This window comes from Motacilla alba, chromosome 2, assembly GCF_015832195.1.
Source record: "Motacilla alba alba isolate MOTALB_02 chromosome 2, Motacilla_alba_V1.0_pri, whole genome shotgun sequence".
Lineage (NCBI taxonomy): Eukaryota > Metazoa > Chordata > Aves > Passeriformes > Motacillidae > Motacilla > Motacilla alba.
Window position 1 is genome coordinate 141,409,033 of NC_052017.1, and position 20,332 is coordinate 141,429,364.

The following is a 20,332-nucleotide window of genomic DNA, read 5'->3' on the forward strand; positions in this document are numbered from 1 at the left end:
CCTGAGGGAACAGACTCCACTGCTGAACAAACCTTTTTTCATTCTTGTTAAGGCACTGCTTTCCAATCCTCACTTTCATCGCATTTGGTGCACCATGGATTTGAGTCTCTTTGTATTTGATATGGGGAGGAGACTTTTTACAAAGGAAAAGTAGCATCAAGAACGATCAGGCATAATCATGTCAGTGTAATTCTTACACAGCAACAAGCTTAGTGATTCACTGTGCTTCATGCCAAATGCTTTGAATCAATGTGAAGCAAGCAAGAAAAGTAATCCTGCCCTAGAACATTCCTCCTGCCATCAGTGCTCCCCAAAAATTTTCTTTAGAAAACTCAGGTTTGTAGAACCAGTGCAAACCACAGACACTCACACATGTTCCAGGCTGTGAGGGGGTTTGAACAGTCATGATCCCTGCTCTGGGTACCTCTTGGACAACTCTTGCAAGGGCCTGTTTTGTGTCTGCACATCTTCTACTCATTGTTTACCAGGCAGTTATGGGACCAGTACAGAAATGAAGACACTTCCAGCATTGCACACAGCTAACAGAATCAGAGTGAATTAAATACATACCTCTGTGCTATTGGACCTGGCTGAGTCTTTTCACACAAGGATTCTGACCAAAGGGCTTCTGCAGGCATAATCCATTGACTCAACTCCAATATCAGCCTCAGAGGAAGTGCATGACCCTTGCTGACATATTTTTAAAATAAACAGGATGGTCTCCTTCTCTGCTGTTTTGATCACCTACAGGGCTCTCTATGGCTGTTGCTCCCTCACCTGCCATGTTCTTCCTTTGGTTAGGCTGGAGCTCCTGCCACCCCCTCAGTGGTAGCACCTTTCTCCCCAGAGATCCACTGTTTTCCTGTCCCTCCCAGCTCTGAGTCACAGGTCTCCAAGAAGCAAGCAGAAACCAGTCTTATGACCCAACAGGCTCACAGGCATTTATCACCTGCAGAGATGCACATTTTTAAACTCTGGAGGTTAAACACTTTTATCACATCCTGCACTTCCAGCACAAGGAAAGATGGTCGTTTCAGCATTGCATCAGCATAATGCATATCTAATTTATCTTTAGGGAAAATGATGTCTCTCCCCCTCATCATAGAGAATGGGGGAAAAGTAGTACTGTTCCTCCTTTTGTTATTGCCATGAGTCTTTTAGGTTCAGTTAAGATAAAGCACAGGATTATAGGAGCAGGCTGGGGCCGAGCCACTGTTTTCATTTCACTCAGCTTCTGATACTCTGTAGGAACATAAAACAGGCTTAAGAGTCCAGTGAGTTGACAGAACACAGCAAGACAGGGCACATCAACGCACCTGATAGAATGTAGCAGCACTGGAGATGTCATTGTGGTAGTGACACTGTGAAAACACAATGGTGACAGGGCCTGTGGTAGCAAAAGATGAGAAAAATCAGGAAGAGACCAGCTCTTGACATCTGGGAACAGGAGATGCAGAGCTTCCTTTCAGTCATGATACACAATTGCAAAATCAATAGCTGAGGTTAGCAGGGACCTCTGCGGGTATGCTGGTCTAACCCCTCTTAAGCAGGCTGACCTAGAGTTGTTTGTCCAGGACCATATCCTGTTTGGTTTAAATATCTCCAAGGATAGATACTGCAATCTCTCTGGGTAACCTGTACCAGTGTTTGAGTACCCTCACTATGAACCCTGTTTTTCTTATTTTCAACATGATTTCCTATTTTTTTAGTTTGGGTCCATAGTTTTTTCTCCTGTCAATGGACACCGGTGAGAAGAGTCTTGCTCCCTTGTCTTCATTCCCTCCCATCAACTGTTTATCCACACAGAAAAGATTCCACTGGAGCCTACTCCTCTCCAGACAGAACAGTCACAGCTCTCTCATCTTCCCTTTATGTGAGTGATGCCCCAAGCTGTACAGAAGGCCAGCTTGGATGAGCAGGGATCTTCTAGAACTCAAACAGGAAAAAAAAATATGGACGTTGGAAGCAAGGTCAGGTGACTCAGGAAGACATCAGGGATAACATTAGCCCCTGTAGGGAGAAAATCCATGTGGACAAAAGTCAGTAAGAGCTCAAGACTGGCCTACCTGTGAAGGACAACAAAAAGGCTACTTTTAAAAATACATTAACAGCAAAAAATGCACAGTGATGACATTGCTACACAACTTGATGAGGTCAGTCACCTCAAAAACAAGGATGTAGACAAATGACGACATTTATTCCCTGCTCCACCTCTTTAGCACTGATGATGGGCCCTGATACACCTAGAACCTTGTCTTGGAAGATCATGGCTGGGGGAATGGTAAACTCACAGCTGACTCTGAACTTGTTCATGCTAGTGCGTCCTGAGAAGGATGTCCAAGCTAGTTAAAGGTGTCAAGTGCAAGACTTATGAGGAGCATGTGAGGTCACTTGGCTTGTTCATCTTGGAGGAGAGAAGGCTGAGGTGTTCCCTTGTCACAGTCCAACCTTCCTCAAGGGGGCCAGTGGAGAGTAAAATGCTGTTCTCTCTCTGGTGACCCGTGGTTAGTCATAAGGAAATAGTATAAAGCTGCATTGAAGGACATTCATATGGGACATTGGGAAAAGGTTTAGTTGGGAGGGTCACTGGAACAGGCTCACCATGGAAGTGGTGAGGGCAGCAAACCTGCTAGAGTTCAAGGCATAACGTTTCCAATCATCTAGTTAAGGTTAAAGTTGTCCTACAAGAAGCAGAGAGTTGGATTTGGTGATTTTTATGAGTCCCTTCCAATTTGATATATTCTGTGATTCTGATTCTATTATTCATCTTTCTCCAATATGTCCATAACTCTTTTTTTTTCTTGTGAGTGACACCAAGCTCTGCACATGGCACCCAGATGTGCCTCACCAGGGAAGAGCAGAGGGGCAGGATCACCTCCCTCAACCTGCTGGCAACACTCTGCCTAATGCTGCCCAGGAGAATGGCACTGAGCTGTGCTTTTGAGCTCAGTTGGGCTTCATGGGCAGAAAAAATAAAGTGTATCTTTAAATGAGAACTACATTTGGGGCATTTTGTGCCTGCTGCCCACTCTTTTGTTGCCAATTGCCCATGAACTATAGCAGAGTGGCAAAGTTTGCATTACTTGATCTTAAGCCTTTGTGCAAATATATCGTTGCAAATCTGTCTTCATATAGAGGTCTTGTAGAGTTGGTGCAGCACTTTGGGGTTAGGATTTGCCACATGTCAGTGACAATTCACTTACACTCTATGTAGATGATCTTAGTGTAAAGAAAGTGAGATAACTTACTCTTCTTCCAGGCTGTGGCTTATAGATGCTCACCATACCCTTCAGCCCAAGGACTTCTCCCGGAGAAGACCTCTGAAGTGAAAATGCACCACATTGCACTCACATGAACAGTGTGAAAGTTCAGTTGGTAAAAGGCACCCCACAGTAAGCGTAAACTGTGAAGCAGAACCTGCCTCCAATGAGATGTCTTGCTAAAAAGCTGCTTGTTTTGCCCAGAAGGTCTGGCAGTCAGATTTTCAGGGTGTCTGACACTTAATATTCACATCATAGTCCACAAAAAGATCCACACAGAGCCTTTCAGTGTTGATAATGAACAAGCCCTCTAGTAATTAAGCTCTGCACCTTTTGAAAACAGTTTCAAGTCTTCTGGGAATCTTTAATTCTCACATGCGTCACCGAAGCACAGGTTCAGTATTCCCACAGAAAGCAGCAATCCCTCTGATTTACGGACTTCCCCACCCTTGGAACTGAGACACTGACATGTTCTGCTCCAGGCACTGGAAAGCTCAGCACAGTTCTCTCTTTCTTTATTTTTTTTTCTTTCTTCCCTAAAGAAAGTGTTTCGTGTCAAATTAACGTTCCCAATTACAAGTGGATCTAATCCCTGGTGATTACCTACCGACCCTAATTGACTGTCTTGTTCCCAACCAAGGTTGGGTGTTTGAACAGACAAACAAAAAAAAGATACTGATTTGCTGAGACAGAGAGAAAACACTTACCTCCAGAAAATACAAGCCTTCAGAAAATATGAGCCAGCATTCTCTCTCCCAATTACTGCTCTTCCTCCTTTGAGCAATTAAAAATGTCTTGGAAAGTTTATGGGTTCCAAAAAAGTTTAGTCACATACAAAGTCCAGGTGGTCCCTGTGGAGCTGGGATGAGGATACAACTCAGAGTTATCTGAAATGCATTGGGAATTAAACCATTTAATAAAAATTCTACTTAACACCAAAGTAATGTGTTTCTCTTACTGTCTAAATCCTAATTTCAAGGTATTAGGTGCTAGTTTTATATTTAATAGGCACATAGAGTTTAACATACCAAAAATTATGTGTTCTCTCTGATATCATCCCATATTGGTTCCTGAGGTGGTTTTTTTTCAAGGAAGAAAGCATTTATCTGTTAATCACAGCAAGATTTTGAATCACTAATACGTAAGTTATTTGTATTCATCTTGTGTACTGTTCAAAGCAAATATGGCAAATCAGGGAGTTCAAGATATATACGCTAACAAGGAATTTCTGCCTGTTTTGGGCTTTATCTGTTGGTATTAAGTTACCAGAAATAAAGGAAGAAATAATCTTCTGGTGTTTCAACAATGTCCTTCAAAACATTAGAGGCACATGGAAGAGCTGTGTCCTGAGAAGGAGTGGTAAAGAAAAGACTGTGATTCTCCTCTGCTCAATTTCAACAGCAAAATGCCTGGGAACTTTACCAGCTCCAGCACCATTGAGCACCATCCTTCCTCCTTCTAAAAAAACTTATAAACACCATGGTTCAGATCCAAATCTGAGTCAGCTGGTAGTTTTTTATTGACTTGAAGAAAAGTGTCCCGATCTACACTGTAGAAGGATTTTCTCTTCACTGCAAAAGGAGAGAATTGTAAAAGGCTTCTAAAAAAGATTTTTGAGCATCCCCATGATCCTGAACAAAGCCCTTCAGCAGCCCCATGTGTGCCAGCCATCAGATCCAAAGAGACATTTGGGTGCTGTCAATGCACTACAGCAGCCAAGAAGAGTGACAGGTACCTTGACATATTGGTTTTGTTAGCATTGGAGATTGGAGATTTACATGAGAACCTGATGACAGAAGATACCAACTCTGATTATTGGTTGCAAAGTGATTTATCAACCTTGTTTAAGTAGAAACGTAAATTAGAGGGGAAAGGATTTAAGTGTGCAAATTATTCTTAAACTTATTGTCTTACATGGAAATTCAAAATAGGAAAAACATGGCTAAAAAATTATAGGCTGATACTAAAGTTCCTAAATTATCAAAATACCTCCCGGGACATGTTTTTCCATGCTAAATTCAATGAGCACTTACAAAAGGAAAGGGAGGTGGTGTAGGAGGAATGGTAAGGAACCAGGAAGGACTCTACATGTGTTCCTGATACAGTTCTGCATTTTAGTAGCCCGTGACCTTGCTCAGCATCATCTATGCCCCTACCTACATTTACCAGCACCAAGCAAAGGGGTACTTTTTGGTTGATCAGATCATTAAATGAATGTGCAGATGCAGACTTATTTGCAAGAAACACATACCCATTGTTATGTCAATGCTCCAACTGATACTGTTCGTTAAAGGAAAATATGCATATTTTACCTAAATTCTGATAAAACGAGAATGAGAAACAGCCCCAGCCAGAATAAAATGGAAGCCAGTCCTGTCCAACTGACTGTAATGGCATCTTAAATGCACTTTATGCCATTGTAACAATGAAACTTTTGAGTCATTTACATTCACTGTGTAGTGGAAAACAGTGTACTGAGAGATAGTATCTTGCAGCCACCTCAAAAGCCAATACCACCCTCTAAATATTTTAATGAAAATAATTTTTAATCCTGACTGATTGTTCATTTTTCTTCCTGATTTTTTTTTAATAAAGTACATTCTTAAAGCATAAAATTGGTCAGAATTACAAATAACTTGCCCTGACAGCTGGAGGGCAGCATTTCCCTCACAATGAAAAACAATTTGTCTTCAGTGAAGACAGATGTCAGAACAGTAATTAGTATGTTTCAACTAGAGAGGACCAATAATTCTTCAAAATCACCCCTGATACAGGTGGAATCTGAATCAGTCTCCTGAAGAGTTTGGGTGAAGAGGGATATCATCCTTCATTTACAAACAGCTTCAGTGTCCATTCTTGGCATCCCATTGCTATGGAAAGGGGCAGGATAACCAGCACCCCAGACAAGATCTAGGGGTACCACCAACATCCCAGGGCTACTCCCCTGCTGTTCCTTCTAAGAACTGACTGTCAGAATTTTACTCTTGAAAGAGTACAGCTTCTTGGCTTGATCAGGGAGAGACATTCCACATTTACAGGACACAGTAAGTTCATCAACAGGGGTCTGGGCAGAGCCCAAACTGCTGGTTGGACTCTGTATTGGCAGTCCTGAAGTGCTAGGAGGTGGAAGTGTGGCAGGAAAGGAGAATAAGGAGGGAGACATCAGTGGAGCAGTGGTGGGTAGCCAGTGGGAGGCTGAGGAGGGAGCAGTGGGAGCCTGGATTGCACCGACTGCACAGCACAGGTGAGCCTGAGCACACCTTTTGACCTGGGTTTGAGCTGCCTGCCTCATGAAGCTGAGTTCACACCACAGGCTATTTCCATATATTATTAAGGTCTCATCAGCCAAGGCATACAACCCAGCTCATTTTTGTGCACCCAATGATTACAGCTGAAATTATGAGTGATCTTCTGTAGGAGATATGGGTTACATGCAAAATAAGTACACATTGCTTCAATACTTGTTAGTTATGTTCCAAAAGGCAAAACTTAGAGCCAGTTTTAGTTAACATGTACAATAGAAAGTTTAGGTTACAGTAGTAAGAACTGAAAAGCTCTCAACTCAGATTAAATGTCACCATGTTTTAATTCCATTCAAGTGAGGAACACCCTTAACCCATACCTAAGTCTGAATATTTCTCCCAAGATTTATTTAGTATAACAATAATCGTTCTGAATCCATGTTATCCATGGAATTGCCTGCCATGGTTTAACCCCAGCCAGCAAGTAAGCTCCTCACAGCTGCTCTCTCACTGCCCAACCCTGGGGGAACTCAAGAGAGAATCAGAAATGTGGGAAGGTGAGAAAACTCATGGATTGAGATAAAGACATTTTAGTAAGTAAAGCAGAAGTTGAGTATACAAGCAAAGCAAAACAGGGAATTAATTCACTATTTCCCACGGTCAGGAGTTTTGTCATCTCCAGGGCTCCATCATGCATGATGGTGACTTGAAAAGTCACCATCACTCCAAACATCTCCCCTTTTCTCCTTCTTCCTCCAGATTTATATGCTGACATTATGCCATAGGGTATGGAACATCATAGAAACACAGAATCATAGAATTGTTTCAGTTGGAAAATAAGTCTCAGATCCTTGAGTTCATCAGTTAACCCAGCACTGCCAAGTCCACCACTCAACCCTGTCCCGAGCACCACATCTACATGTCTTTCACCCCTAGGGACAGGGACCCCCACTTCCCTGGACAGCTTTTTCCAGTGCTTAGTGAACCTTTCCATGAAGAAATTGTTCCTAGTATCCAATCCACACCTTCCCATGTACAACTTGAGGCCATTTCTTGTTGTCCTTTTGCTTGTTATCTGGGAGAAGGGACTGATCCCCACCTTACAGGCTGAAAGGTACAGCCTCCTCTCAGGTGGTTGTAGAGAGTGATAAGGTCTCCCCTGAACCTCACTTTTCTCCAGGCTAAACACCCCCAGCTCCCTCAGCCACTCCTCATCAGACCTGTGCTCCAGACCCTTCCTCAGCTCTGTTGCCCTTCTTTGGACTCACTCCAGCCCCTCAATGTCTTTCTTGTAATGAGGGACCCAGAACTGGACCCAGATTCTAGGTGCACCAACCCACTGCTGAGTATAGGGGGACAGTCCCTGCCCTGGTCCTGCTGGCCACATTATTTCTTATACAAGGCAGGTGCCATTGGCCTTCTTGGCCACCTGGGCACACACAGGCTCATGTTCAGCCACTGTTGACCAGCCCTTCCTGGTCCTTTTCCTCTGGGAGTTTTTCCAGCCACTCTGCCCCCAGCCTTTAGTGCTGCACGAGGCTCTCGTGATCCAAGTTCATTACCCAGCACTTCTCCTTGTTGAACTTCATACCACTGGCCTTGGCCCATCCTCTCTGCCTGTTCAGAACTCTCTGCAGATCTTCCTACTCTCCAGCAGATCAACACATTCTTGTGTATATATCCCTTTTGTCAGGGGACAGTTGGGGTCAGCTGTTCTGGGTGTGTCCCCTCCCAAGTTCTTGTGCACCTTCAGCCTCCTTGCTGGGAAAAGCGATGATGAGGAGCAGAAAAGGCCTTGACTCTGTGTCATCACTGCTCAGCAATGGCTACCATTCCTGTGTTATCAACAGTGTTTGCAGCAAAAATCCAAAACACAGTCCCATACCAGCTGCTATAGAGAAAATTAACTCTACCCCAGCCAAAACCAGCACATTGCCTAATTCCTATCTGAAAATTGCAACCAAATTATTTGCCTGCCTCCAATCCAAGCAGTAGGGGAAAGGAATCACTGGGTGATCAACTCAGCAGTCCATTACACAAGTAAATCTGTATACATGTTAAGATAGTGGTATCTGAATAAAATAAACTAGAACATTGTGATAATAACCAAAAGGACTGCATTATATTTTCTGCAGTTACTTTTTATTTTTGAGAACCCTAGATGCTGCTTCCTTTGTTTTTTGCTTTCCTTATTTTCACACACATGGAGTATTGATATCAAGTTCCAGCCACCTCAAGAAGCAATTTCAAAGAAGCTCCTGACATGATTTGTGTACCAGTGGTCAATTGTTCTATTTTCTCACAGAAGGTCATTGCTAAGACAAATGCCTGACAGAAATCTGCAGTCTTTCATCATTAGATTTTTCTGAGCTGATGGATTCCTACCTAGGGAAGCTTTACACAAACTGCACTGAGAGAGGCAGAAAGACTCTGCTGTGAATTTTTACCATTTTATCTCCATCTCAATGCTTTGCAAACTGTTTCTCAGTGGGAGCCAGGTCTGCTGTGTCTTGGGCTATCTGCTGCTTCCTTTTCAAAGCAGTGGTCTAATGCAGGCTAGGATTTGCATTTTCAAATTAGTTTTTATTACCTTCTGGCTAAAAAGTTAATGCCAAAATGGTCGTAAACTGAGGTTAAGTCAGGTCTTGAAGACATCATTTAGGCAAAAAGATTTTCTTTGTGAAGGTACTGTGGGGGCTGCTGGAAATGCACACAGCACAGCAGTGTTGATTTTCACCTTCTAAGGACTTTGTGGCTTTCTACATGGAAATGCTGAGCAGCTCTTTTTTTTTCCTTTTTTTTTTTTTTTTTAGGGAATGTGAGCTTTTAATTATTGTATTAACATTGTCAACTGTCAAACGCTTTGAAATAATTTAATATTCCCAGTCTCCTTACAACCTGTTTATTGATATTCATGAAATGAATCCCCTCTTGAGATGTCTAGACTGAATGTCAATATGGTTTATAGATGAAGACATGGTTTATAGATGGAAGGTATTAATAATTGAATCCTGAAATTGTTTAATTTTACTTCAATAAAAGGCCAGGCAGGACAGGAACCAATATACCGTTTTACTAAATTGATGTACAAGTGAGTACAGCAAATTGGAATAATTTCAACCATCAATGATGGACAAAAATGATTGACTTTGAAGGCGTATTTTAATAAATAAACTTATTTTGTTCTAAGCATTTTACTGGGTGAAATTCCTTCTTGACACATAAGACATGATTAGAGATACTTCTTAATTGTGTTTACATGCACTAGACATAACTTACAGAAGATGTATTTTAGCCTTCTGCCTCTCCTTGAAAGTCATACAAGAAAGGACTGAGTAGAGACATGTTTGCAAGAATTATCACAGGAGTAATATTTAAGGTCTATGCAGGAAATGCAGAATAAATATTGTTCCTCCTGTATTATTTATAATGTCACAATAGCTGGTCATAGCACTTCCTCTGTCCTTATGAAATATTCTTATCTAATAATCTAATCAGGACGAGAAAAGGTCTGGGAATATCTTGAAGGAGAAGATTCCTAACCTTTCAAAAAAATTGAAGGAGAAGATTCCTAACCTTTAAAAAAAGAGAAAAACTTCTTTCACGGACAAGCACATGGCAAATGCAAACCTAGAGAAAAGAAAATTATTGTCCAATCTGTAAATCACAATAGCTCTGCTGGAAATGTTGGGGTCCCAGAGGTGCCAGCAAACTTTCATGGAGACCACCTGATCAGTGCCTCACTTGCTCCTTATGCCTGTAACATTTTCTACCATTGAGGACTCATTGATCAAATATCCACAGTCTGATCCCATGCACACTGAAGTCAACATGACTTTATTTCTTACTTGAAAATACGCATTTACAGCTTCCTCAATTATGTTGTAATCTCTGATAGGTTCAGTATTTATTGTTTATTAGTATCTTAGGTTTCTACACCATTTTTTAGTTTTACTATGACTGGAATCAAAATATTTGATTGCTTTCATAAAGGGAGCTAGGTGCACATGTGACAGGAAGGAAATACCGCTATGAGTTTCCTGGTCTACACAAGATCTCTAATATTATTATAATCGCTTTGAAATGGCATATATTAAATCCTAACAGATATTCTATACTAATTCTGTGCCAGTGTAAAACAGTTCAAAAGTTAACTTCAGTATAACACCTGACTCATCTGAGTATGAACAAGGCTGAAAGATAATTTTAACTGAAAACTGCAAGGCCGTTTTAGCCAGGAGATGGATACTTAGTACCTAGGTTTGGCTATGGGTTACCTGCTAAGATTTAGGATTCACTAAGAACCTCTCACTGGGAGGCTGATCAAGACCTTCTCATAGGAAAATACCACATCAGTTTTAGTCTTACACAGCACTGGAATGGTACCCACCTTTGATAACTATGCTTTTAAAAGACAGATGTCCCTGTTGTCATCACAGTACCAAACCAGCAATCATAGCCTCACAGATTCATTAAGGTTGGAAAAGACCTCCACAATCATTGAGTCCAACCTTTGATGGAACATCACCTTGGCAACTAAACCATAGGACTAAGTGCCACATCCAATATTTCTTGAACACTGCTAGGTATGTTGACTCCACAAGTTCCCTGAACAGTCCATTCCAATACTTATCCACCCCTTCTATGAAGAAATTACTCCTGATGTCAAACTTGAACCTTCCCTGGTACAGCTTGCAGCTATTGTCTCTTATCCTGTCATTGGTTGCCTGGGAGAAGAGACAACCCCCATCGGCCACAACCTCCTTTCAGGCACTTGTAGAGAGTGATGAGGTTCCCTCTGAGCCTCCTTTTCCCCAGGCTCAACATAGAATCCTAGAATCACAGACCATGCTGAGTTGGAAAGACCCATCAGGATCCCATCATATCCAGCTCCTGTCCCTGCACAGGACACCTGAAGAATCCCACCATGTGCCTGGGAGTGTTACCTGACCACTGCTTGAACTCAGACATGGTTGTGTGATCCCTTCCCTGGGGAGCCCATTCCAGTGCTCCCTCAATTGTTCCTCATGTGACTGACTCTCTAGACTCTTTCCCAGGTCCATTGCTCTTCTCTGGACATGCTCCAGCACCTCAATGTCCTTCTTGAAGTGAGGGGCTCAAAACTGAACACAGCATTCAAGGTGTGGTCTCACCAGGGCTGAGTACAGAGGGATAATCCCTTCCCTCATCCTGCTGGCCATTCTGTTTCTGATACATGTCAGGATGCCCTTGGTCTTCTTGGGAACTTGGGAAAATGCTGGCTCATGTTCAGCCACCATTGATCAACTCTCCCAGGTCCTTTTCCACCAAGCAACTCATATAGAAATTTAATTCATGTCTGTGCAACAGTGGCCAAGAGGTCTACAACTTCTAGCATCTAAAGAATTATAAAATTATATTTTTAAAAACAGCAAAGAACAGCTTTCATCATAAAAAAAAGCAAAAAAAAAGTGAAAAAAGTGAAAACAAAACAAAAACCACAAACAAACAAACAAACAAAAGCATCTTAAATATTGACTCTTTCTGTCACATTTATGTTTGTAGGAACATTACCTGTCCAGTGATATCCTTGACACATCTTCATCTCTGCTTCAGTGGACCCTATTTTCCTAATATCAGTCAAAGGTGTTTCCTCGGTCCCTAAGGGAAAAGGTAGATGCCCTGCCCTTGCGGGAGTTTTAGGTTCAATGTTTTTGTTCAGTTCCGACATTTTTGCAAGTCTTCTCACACCTACCAGTGCTTTTCCCTCCTCCATCAGTGGAACTGAAGTGCTTTTCTCTTTTGCAACAGCTGTTGGACATCATGACAGAAAATCTCTAATATGAGAATTGGACTTCTGGCAACATCCTCAGAGACCTCCTTCCCACCAGCTCTGGCCTTTGTGGGCTGTGTCCTGCTGTCTCTGACCCAAGACACATCACACCAGTATCTAGATCCTTATCTTGACTTCGACTCCCAGGATGTCTTCTAAAGCAAGCAGAGATCCGTCCTGCTCCATAACGTGTCATTTCACCAATCTAACGCTTTAGCCTGAGGTAAAGAGACTGTTGACTTCCATAAGTACAAGAAAGCTTTTCAATACTCTTTCTCAAGTATGAATTCCCACTAGTACCAAAACAAATCAATATCAAACAATGTAGAACATTGTACTGTTTACTTACATTTTTGTATTTTATTGGGGAAAAATGTCTGTTTGAATCTTTCTGCTGTGTTCAGATGGATGGCTTAGGAGGAAGTGTGTAAGAAATAAACAGTTATATTTTTATCTCCATGGGCAACAGAGAACTGTGGCACTGCCAATTCTTTATTATGATTGTTGAGCCTAATCTTTTCATGTCAACAGCCAAATATACGATGTGCCCTTACACTCCTGCGCGGCTGATCCGGAAATGTCACTGTTTATAGAGTGTAATGAATCCTGAAACTTGCTCCACTGGAGGGCTTTTCCTCCACCCTTTAGATCCGCTGTCCTTTTTGTTTCTGGCCCAAAATATGAGCACATTTCACCACAAGGTCAAAAGTCATGTCAATTAAACATCATGTAAGAAGCAAGAAGAACTGAACCTTGACAATTCATGATGGCACATGTTCAGCTGAATTATAAATAGGACTTGTATTCTTAAGAGTTATGTCTTCTAAGCTCCACATATAATCATGCAATAGATAGCCTTGATTTAGATTTCAGATGATATAGTGTAAATAATTACTCATGGCATGAAATAAAGAAATGGAAAATATGTATTTGTAGATCATCATGGGATAGCCATATGTCAGCAGACAGAATTACCTCTCTGAGTAAAGTTTGTACTTCTGAATAAATTTGTTACATTGAGAAACTGGGAAGAACAGTGAAAGATTATATTATAGTTGGTTTTGTTTCCAGCTGATTTTTGTTCCCAGCTCTTTCTATTTTACTCATTCCTCCTCTTTTACTGGACAATGTTCTTGTACCTGCAGTGTGATGCAGATCAGGTAATTTATATTAAAAATCAAAAATAAATGAAAAATAAGAACCCCCAAACAACAAAAACAAATAAGAAAAAACCAACTCTTGTTGCTTTTAAGTTAGATCACTGAATGGTGTATGCACACCAAAGAGAGGTGCTGGTGCTTGTAGGAGCACAACCAAGCGGGAGGTTGGCACCCAGACATCAGCTGGTATTTCAGTAAAAGAAAGATCAGTATCATGAAGCCCATAGACTAAAAGGACCAATATCATAGAAACATAAAAGAGTTTGTGTTGGAAAAGACCTTAAATATCATCTAGTCTACTAGATGATCCTCCTCTGCAGTGAGGAGGGACATCTTGAACTGGACCAGTGTTAAAGCTGGATCTCTCTGTTAACCATGGTCCAAGTTAAGTTAATGCCCCTGGAAATCTCTCTATTAGTTTTAATAGATTTTTAACTAGGCCCATGACAAGTGTGCAAATTTGTGTGGTCTGTTCTGTTAACAAAGAATACATTGCTTATTTTATATAACACTTAGTTTCTTCATCCACAAAACACTTAAGGCAACCACAGAAACGTGAACATCATGAGAGCCTGAAGTAAATGAAAGTTGTGTTGCCTATGGGTCTCCTTAAATTGTGACCATCTGTTGGCCTGATGAAACAGGTGCTGAGCATTTGCAACTCCACTGAAGCACAGGGAGCTGGGTGGAGCTCTGTTCTAGCTGAAAATCTTCTCATTCTTTTCAGTCCAGAATTAGCTATTGGCCAGTGTGTACTGCCATTAGTTGAACCAGCCCACTGCACTATCATAAAGAAAATCTGTTTCTTTACAGATCTAAAAATGGCAATTTTTTTGAACTGAGTATTATTTAATCCTTTGTATTTGGAGTTTATCTAAGCAAGATATAAATGCAGCAAAATACTATTTCTTTGAGCTATGGGCACATTAATTAACAGCAAGAAGTGTTGGAAAGAATTACTATATTGTCAGTCTAACTTTACAGACAAAATATATTCAGGCAGTTAATTTTAATATGTTCCAAATTTTATTCATTGTGGCATACAGAATGGAAATGAACTAGCACTTAGTTGAAAAGAAGGAATAGTTCCTCAGCTTGAGTTAAATTATGTTACTCTTTTTAATTTCAGTTGTTCTTTGCTAATTCCTCTAAGTTAAAACCTGTCACACAATGCAGATTTGATCCAGTTAACTAGAAAAAGATCAAATCTATTATGATACTCTAAGCCAGTAGACAGAATTTGCAGGCAAAAGTGACCTTTTCCTGACATAGCTATATTTCCATGCGATGCAAATTCCCCTGGCTCATGCCTACCAGCTAAAAAATATTGCCACAAGCAAATGATAGTTTCAACAGAATTGTTGCATGGGGCAAACAATCTGCTGAAATGGTTGAGAGGTTTAGGAAGCTTATTCCAAACCACTAGAAAATTGCTACAATAATTTCTACAGAATTTATAGTGTCATTGTAGCCAGTTTTTCTTTATACTATCCACATTATTGATTCAGCTGTGCTAGTAATTGTAAGGGATGATATTATAATAATGTCATTTTGGCAAGATGCAGTACTATTTAACTAATACATTATTTTCTAAAAGGATTCCTTTTAGAAACCCTATGGTCTTACTATGTCATTTATTCCTTTCTTCCTAGCCTTTGAATACAAACAGAAATAGAAATGGCAGGAGGTAACAAAGCTTGTCATATAATCTCTTTCCCCTTAACCTTTATTCAGGATGATGCCTTCAGCTCATGAAAAGTCTGCTTTAGAGCAATGTGAAATGTTTGCAAGGAAACCTGAAGCAAAGTAAAATTCAGCTGTTTGCAGCTTTTCCTACAGATATGGTATCCGGCTTGTGTTTGTCAAAAGAGTTGAATCTTTTGATTAAACCTCAGGCTAGTTATGAATGAATTGAAGCCAATTTATTGTTTTGTATTAAAAGAAAAAGATAAACCCCTGGATTTCACATGCTTCCAGCTACAGATTGACCAAAATCTGAACTGTGAAGTTCTTGTTATTGCTTCAAAGAGGGAAAATGCCAGAGTTGAAGCCTGGAGAGAAAGGGGCTGCGATGAGCAGAAGGGCTGCAGGCAGAGGGTTGCAGCTATTCTTTCACTTCCTGCACTGCTCTCTCTGAGAGAAACTGTTCAGATTCCTGATTTGCATCCCTGCCACAAATGAAAAAAAATTAACAAAAGAAGGTGCCCAGTAGAAGGCCGAAGTAGCCTGAAAATGTCCCCAATCTTTCCTTTTTTTGATTTTCCTTCTCTCCCTCTCTGTTCCTCCCCACAGAGACTGAAAACAAACCCGCACTGCCAATTTCGACTCATCTCCATGATATGGACACTTCATCACTTTGTCCTGGACAAAACCCATGAGCTCATGTAGGACGTATAGTGAATAGTTGTCATTTAGCTTTGTGTTTGTTACTAAAACAGAAGAGCTGCAGAGTGAAATAAGCAAAGAATTTTTCTTAAAATTTGAGTACTTCAAGCATGTTTCCATTTCAGCCTTAGAGCTGGTTTCTAGTAACCTGCATTGGCCTTTCAGAGATAAATAGAAGGTGCAGGAAGGTTTGTTTAAAGGTGTATCTCAGGAAGCCAGTCTGTCCAGATGGTGAGAATAGTAGCTGCAGATACAGGAAACACGCAGTAAAAAGCCACCTTGGTTTTAGAAGCAAGAACCCGCCATGTTATTGTCCAGCATCTGCACTTGGCAGGTGATTACCTATACAACCAGCAGAGAAAGGCAGGTGATGGGCAGATGAGCAAAATAGTACCTAGAAAAGGGGCAAAATAAAAATCCAGATCAATGGGAATGAAAAACTTCAGGCAAAATGGCATAAAAAAAGCTTTAGAGTATTGGAAAAAAGAATCTAGTCTGTATAGAGAACTGCCTAGGGGGATTAAAGTAAGAAAATAAAAGTTTTGTTTCACTACCTCATGGGTGAGAAATATTAAGAAGTGAATGTACTTTTGTCGCTAAACATAATAGCAGATAGTAGCACAGTTGTAAAAACTGAAGGGGAAGGACAGACCATCACAAATGATCAAGTGAAAATAGTTTAAGAAGTTAAAGACATCCTCAGCTGGATTTTACCAATCCCCCAACTGAAATGTGATCATTGACTGTGTAAAAATCCCCATCACTCAACAGGAGAACAACAGGAGAGCTCAAAGCACCCTTCACAGCACTTTTCAATGCCACATCTCAATAAGTTTTACAAAGGACTTCAAAGGATACAGTGCAGTTCTGGAAATTTAAAAGATGTCCTCATTAGAGACAGGATCACTGGAGGATCACTGCCTGCATATAGCACAGAGAAGAAAGACACTGATCTTACTCTAGAAAAAGTGCCTGAGGATGACAGAGGAAACAAATATATCCAGAAAACGAGGTGAACTGGGTCAGGCACTTAGGGTGGCAGAGAATCCTACAGCAATCATAAGGTTACCCACTGAGGAAAGTTGGGTTGTGTGGGAGTACAAAAGTCCATTAACATAACTGTAGAAAACAGAATAAATGGGAAAACTCAAATGCCCAAATTGTGCCAGCAGTGCAAACACAATTGGGAAACAGGAGTTGAGAGTGAAATACAATGGAATTCTTATGATGGTTTCTGGTGAAAGAAGAGGCCAGCTGCCTAGACTGATGAAAAGGACGTCAGTACTTGTTATAGACACCTAAACTGGTACATCAACAACCAATTTGATTTGCATCTGAACTGTGGAATCAGTGCACCACCAGTGACAAGCATCCCTTTTGGGGAAGGAGCTCTATAAAACTGAGTTTGGACCAATGACAGTCAAGTGTTGGATGTTATAGTTGAGAGTTCACAGTGCACACAATCAAAAGCAGTAAGGAAATGCAAATGCAGCATCTGGCATCACACATTTGCCCTCTCTTGACCAGAGGAGATATAATTTTCTCTATGGGTTTTGTTCTAGCAGTTGTACAATGGCTAAAAGGCAACAGAGCTTGGAGGAACTCAGAAAAGAGAGTGAGCCCTATGCTATCTCACTAGATTACTGAAATGCAGAATTCCACTTGAGAAAAAAAGTGATTAGAGAGGCTGCAAAGAGATGAAACAATGTTGGCCTTTCTAAAACTCTTTCAAAGGGAGGGAATGGTCCAATAGTAGTCATAGCAATCAATATGTTTGAAAGTTGCACTATTTAGTAGGAAACAGGTAAAGAAATAATTTCCCACTGCTGATGACTGCCGGCAGCTTTATTAATGGCAAGAATTCTAGTTTTAACACCAAAACCATCTTTTGGCATACTGAGTTACATGAGCCATTCAGTCAAGAGGCCAGAATTCTCCACAGAAGCCTTGGTCTAAAACTTAAAAGCATCAGCCTGGTTACAAATGTGTTTATATGTAAACTGAGCCTCCTCCTAGAGAAATGCCAAGTGTCTGGCAGGTGTTGGAGAGGAGGCTAATGGTAGTTTATAGCCTGGTAATATCCAAAATGAAAGTGAAGACTGCCATAGGAGGTAACCTTCTTTATGAGATGGTACATGGGTGAAAGATCACTGTGTTTAAAGCAACCCAGCAGTAATGTCAGCAAAAGGAAGGGCAGGTGTCATAAAAATGAAAAACAGCGCAGTAAAAGCCAAGCTCAAGATGAGCTAAAGCACGTTCTGCTGGCCAGTAAAAAAACCAAACCCTTACTGGGGACATAAATGAAATAGAACAAGTTGTTCAAAATTTCCCTGTACTTAAAAAGCACCTGAAATCCCAAGTAGCTCTGGAAAATGCTGAATAAATATGTTCACTACTTGTAAAGAAAGTGGCATGAAGATGGAAAATAGTCTTCCCATTTCTGTGTGGTGTAGACCTTCATCCCAAATAAGTTGAAAAAGTTGGATGGAATTAATGAAGCAGCAGTTGCCTTGCACAGATATGCTTGGAGTTCAGTTCATTTGGTGTCTGAGGTTCACTGAGATGGTTCTAGCTGAAAGGAGGCTTGTGGGTTTCACACAGCTGAAAGTACAGCATTTCCTACCTAGTTCTTCTAACAAAGAGCCAGAAACTTCTTCATTTGAGAAATGTGCATTCTCTTATGTTAATGAACATACTTCATGAAACACAGATCATTTCTCTTGCCAGTTACTTCAAAGGGCTTAGATCAAGTGTTGAGTGAAAATACACTTATGGAAAAATGATTGAAATTCAATGCCAAGGCTTCTCCAAAAGCTATTTTCTGTGCTCCTCCTCCTAAATTTTACCATTTTGGTTGCACTTTATCAAAGCCCTTGGGGTGTCTATGGTGTAGTCTATATCGTGCTTGTTCTGACATTACATTAAAACGAACAGTGCTGTATGAAACTATCAGCAGTGCATGCAAGTGCTGCAGCCTTGCTTACACAAAATATCTGTGATGTCTGAAAGTGCTGTATTGTAGTGTTTGTCTTGGCTTTCCTTGATAGAAACATTGGGAAAGCCAGTATTTTAATACTGCGTATTGTTATGAGATTTTTTAAAAAATGAATTATTATGCTGAAGATTTTTTCCGAAAGAGATAACATCCCACAGTGCTGACAGGCTTTTTTCTCTAATGATATATGAATTGGAGCTAACAGGGGAGACAATAACTGCAGGCCTTTTGATTAATCTATTTTCTTTGGTCCTCTCTTTAAAATGATAGATTGGTCCATGAGGACAGTTTGCCATAGATATTTGCAATAGAAGTGTGAGCTCCAAACAAAATAAGGACCCAAGGTTTGTTTAATGTATTGTAGACATCTGGTCCATTTTCACTAGGAAATTAGCATAGAGTTATCATCTAATTATTGTCATATGCAAAAAGCTGAAAAAAGAGTCCAGTGTATCTGATGACACAGGGGTAGAAAAGAAAAATATTCCTGTAGCATAATTTGAAAGGAGAATGTATTTTAGCTCTGCAATTTAACTTCAGTGATTCAAATATACCTGGATGCAACAAAAAGAAAACAAGCAAGGGAGAAAAACATCCCTTTCAAGTAATGACATGATTATGGTAAGTCTTTCATGACATCTCAGTTGCTTTACTTTTGTCTGTTTAGAGTTTAATAATTGCCTTTATTTTAAAAAATAAAGACAAGTGATAGAACAAATTGTACTGGATAGACAATAGGTATACAGTCTGTATCTGTGATGGTGATAAAGTTAAACCAGACTCTACTCAGAACCAAGTATTAAAATTTCCATGTCTAACTCAGACCTGCCAAATGGCATTCTGCAAAATTCACAATTTATAAAGCCTCTTTGCTAAATAACATTATTTCAAATATTGTGAAATGCCTTTAAAATTACTGTAGAAGCCATGGCAATATTGATGAGTGCAGTTCATAGAATAGACTTGACAATTTTTTGAAATGCTGTGTGTCTCCACCCTTCTCAAACAACACAGCCTCCAGCATATAACACTATGTAAGGTGTATTTAATTACTTCTGTGCACTGTGGTCTTAGCAAACATGCAAACTGACCAAGTGTGGGGAGAGAGGAAACGAGGCGCTGATCTGGGGCAACGTGCAACAAATATGCAGCCTGATAATTGAGGTGTGCTACACAAATAAATCAGATAGAGGTGCTGCACACTGAACAGAGGGTTCTTGTTTGCTTATTGCAAAATGGATGAAGACAGCCCTTCACTGATGGTAGGAGTGGATTAAAGCTACTTCACCAGTAGCTTTAATTTAGCAAGCCAGAGGTGCTGATGTGGTGTTAATAAAGGGCCAAACATTTTAAGACTTTGAAGATAATTTAGCTAAGGGCTTACAGAATTAAAGCACCAAGGCAGAGACCCATCTCTCCTATGCTAAACATCTGGGTGTTTATGTTGGAAGGCTTCCTGTAAAAGGAGAAATAGACAC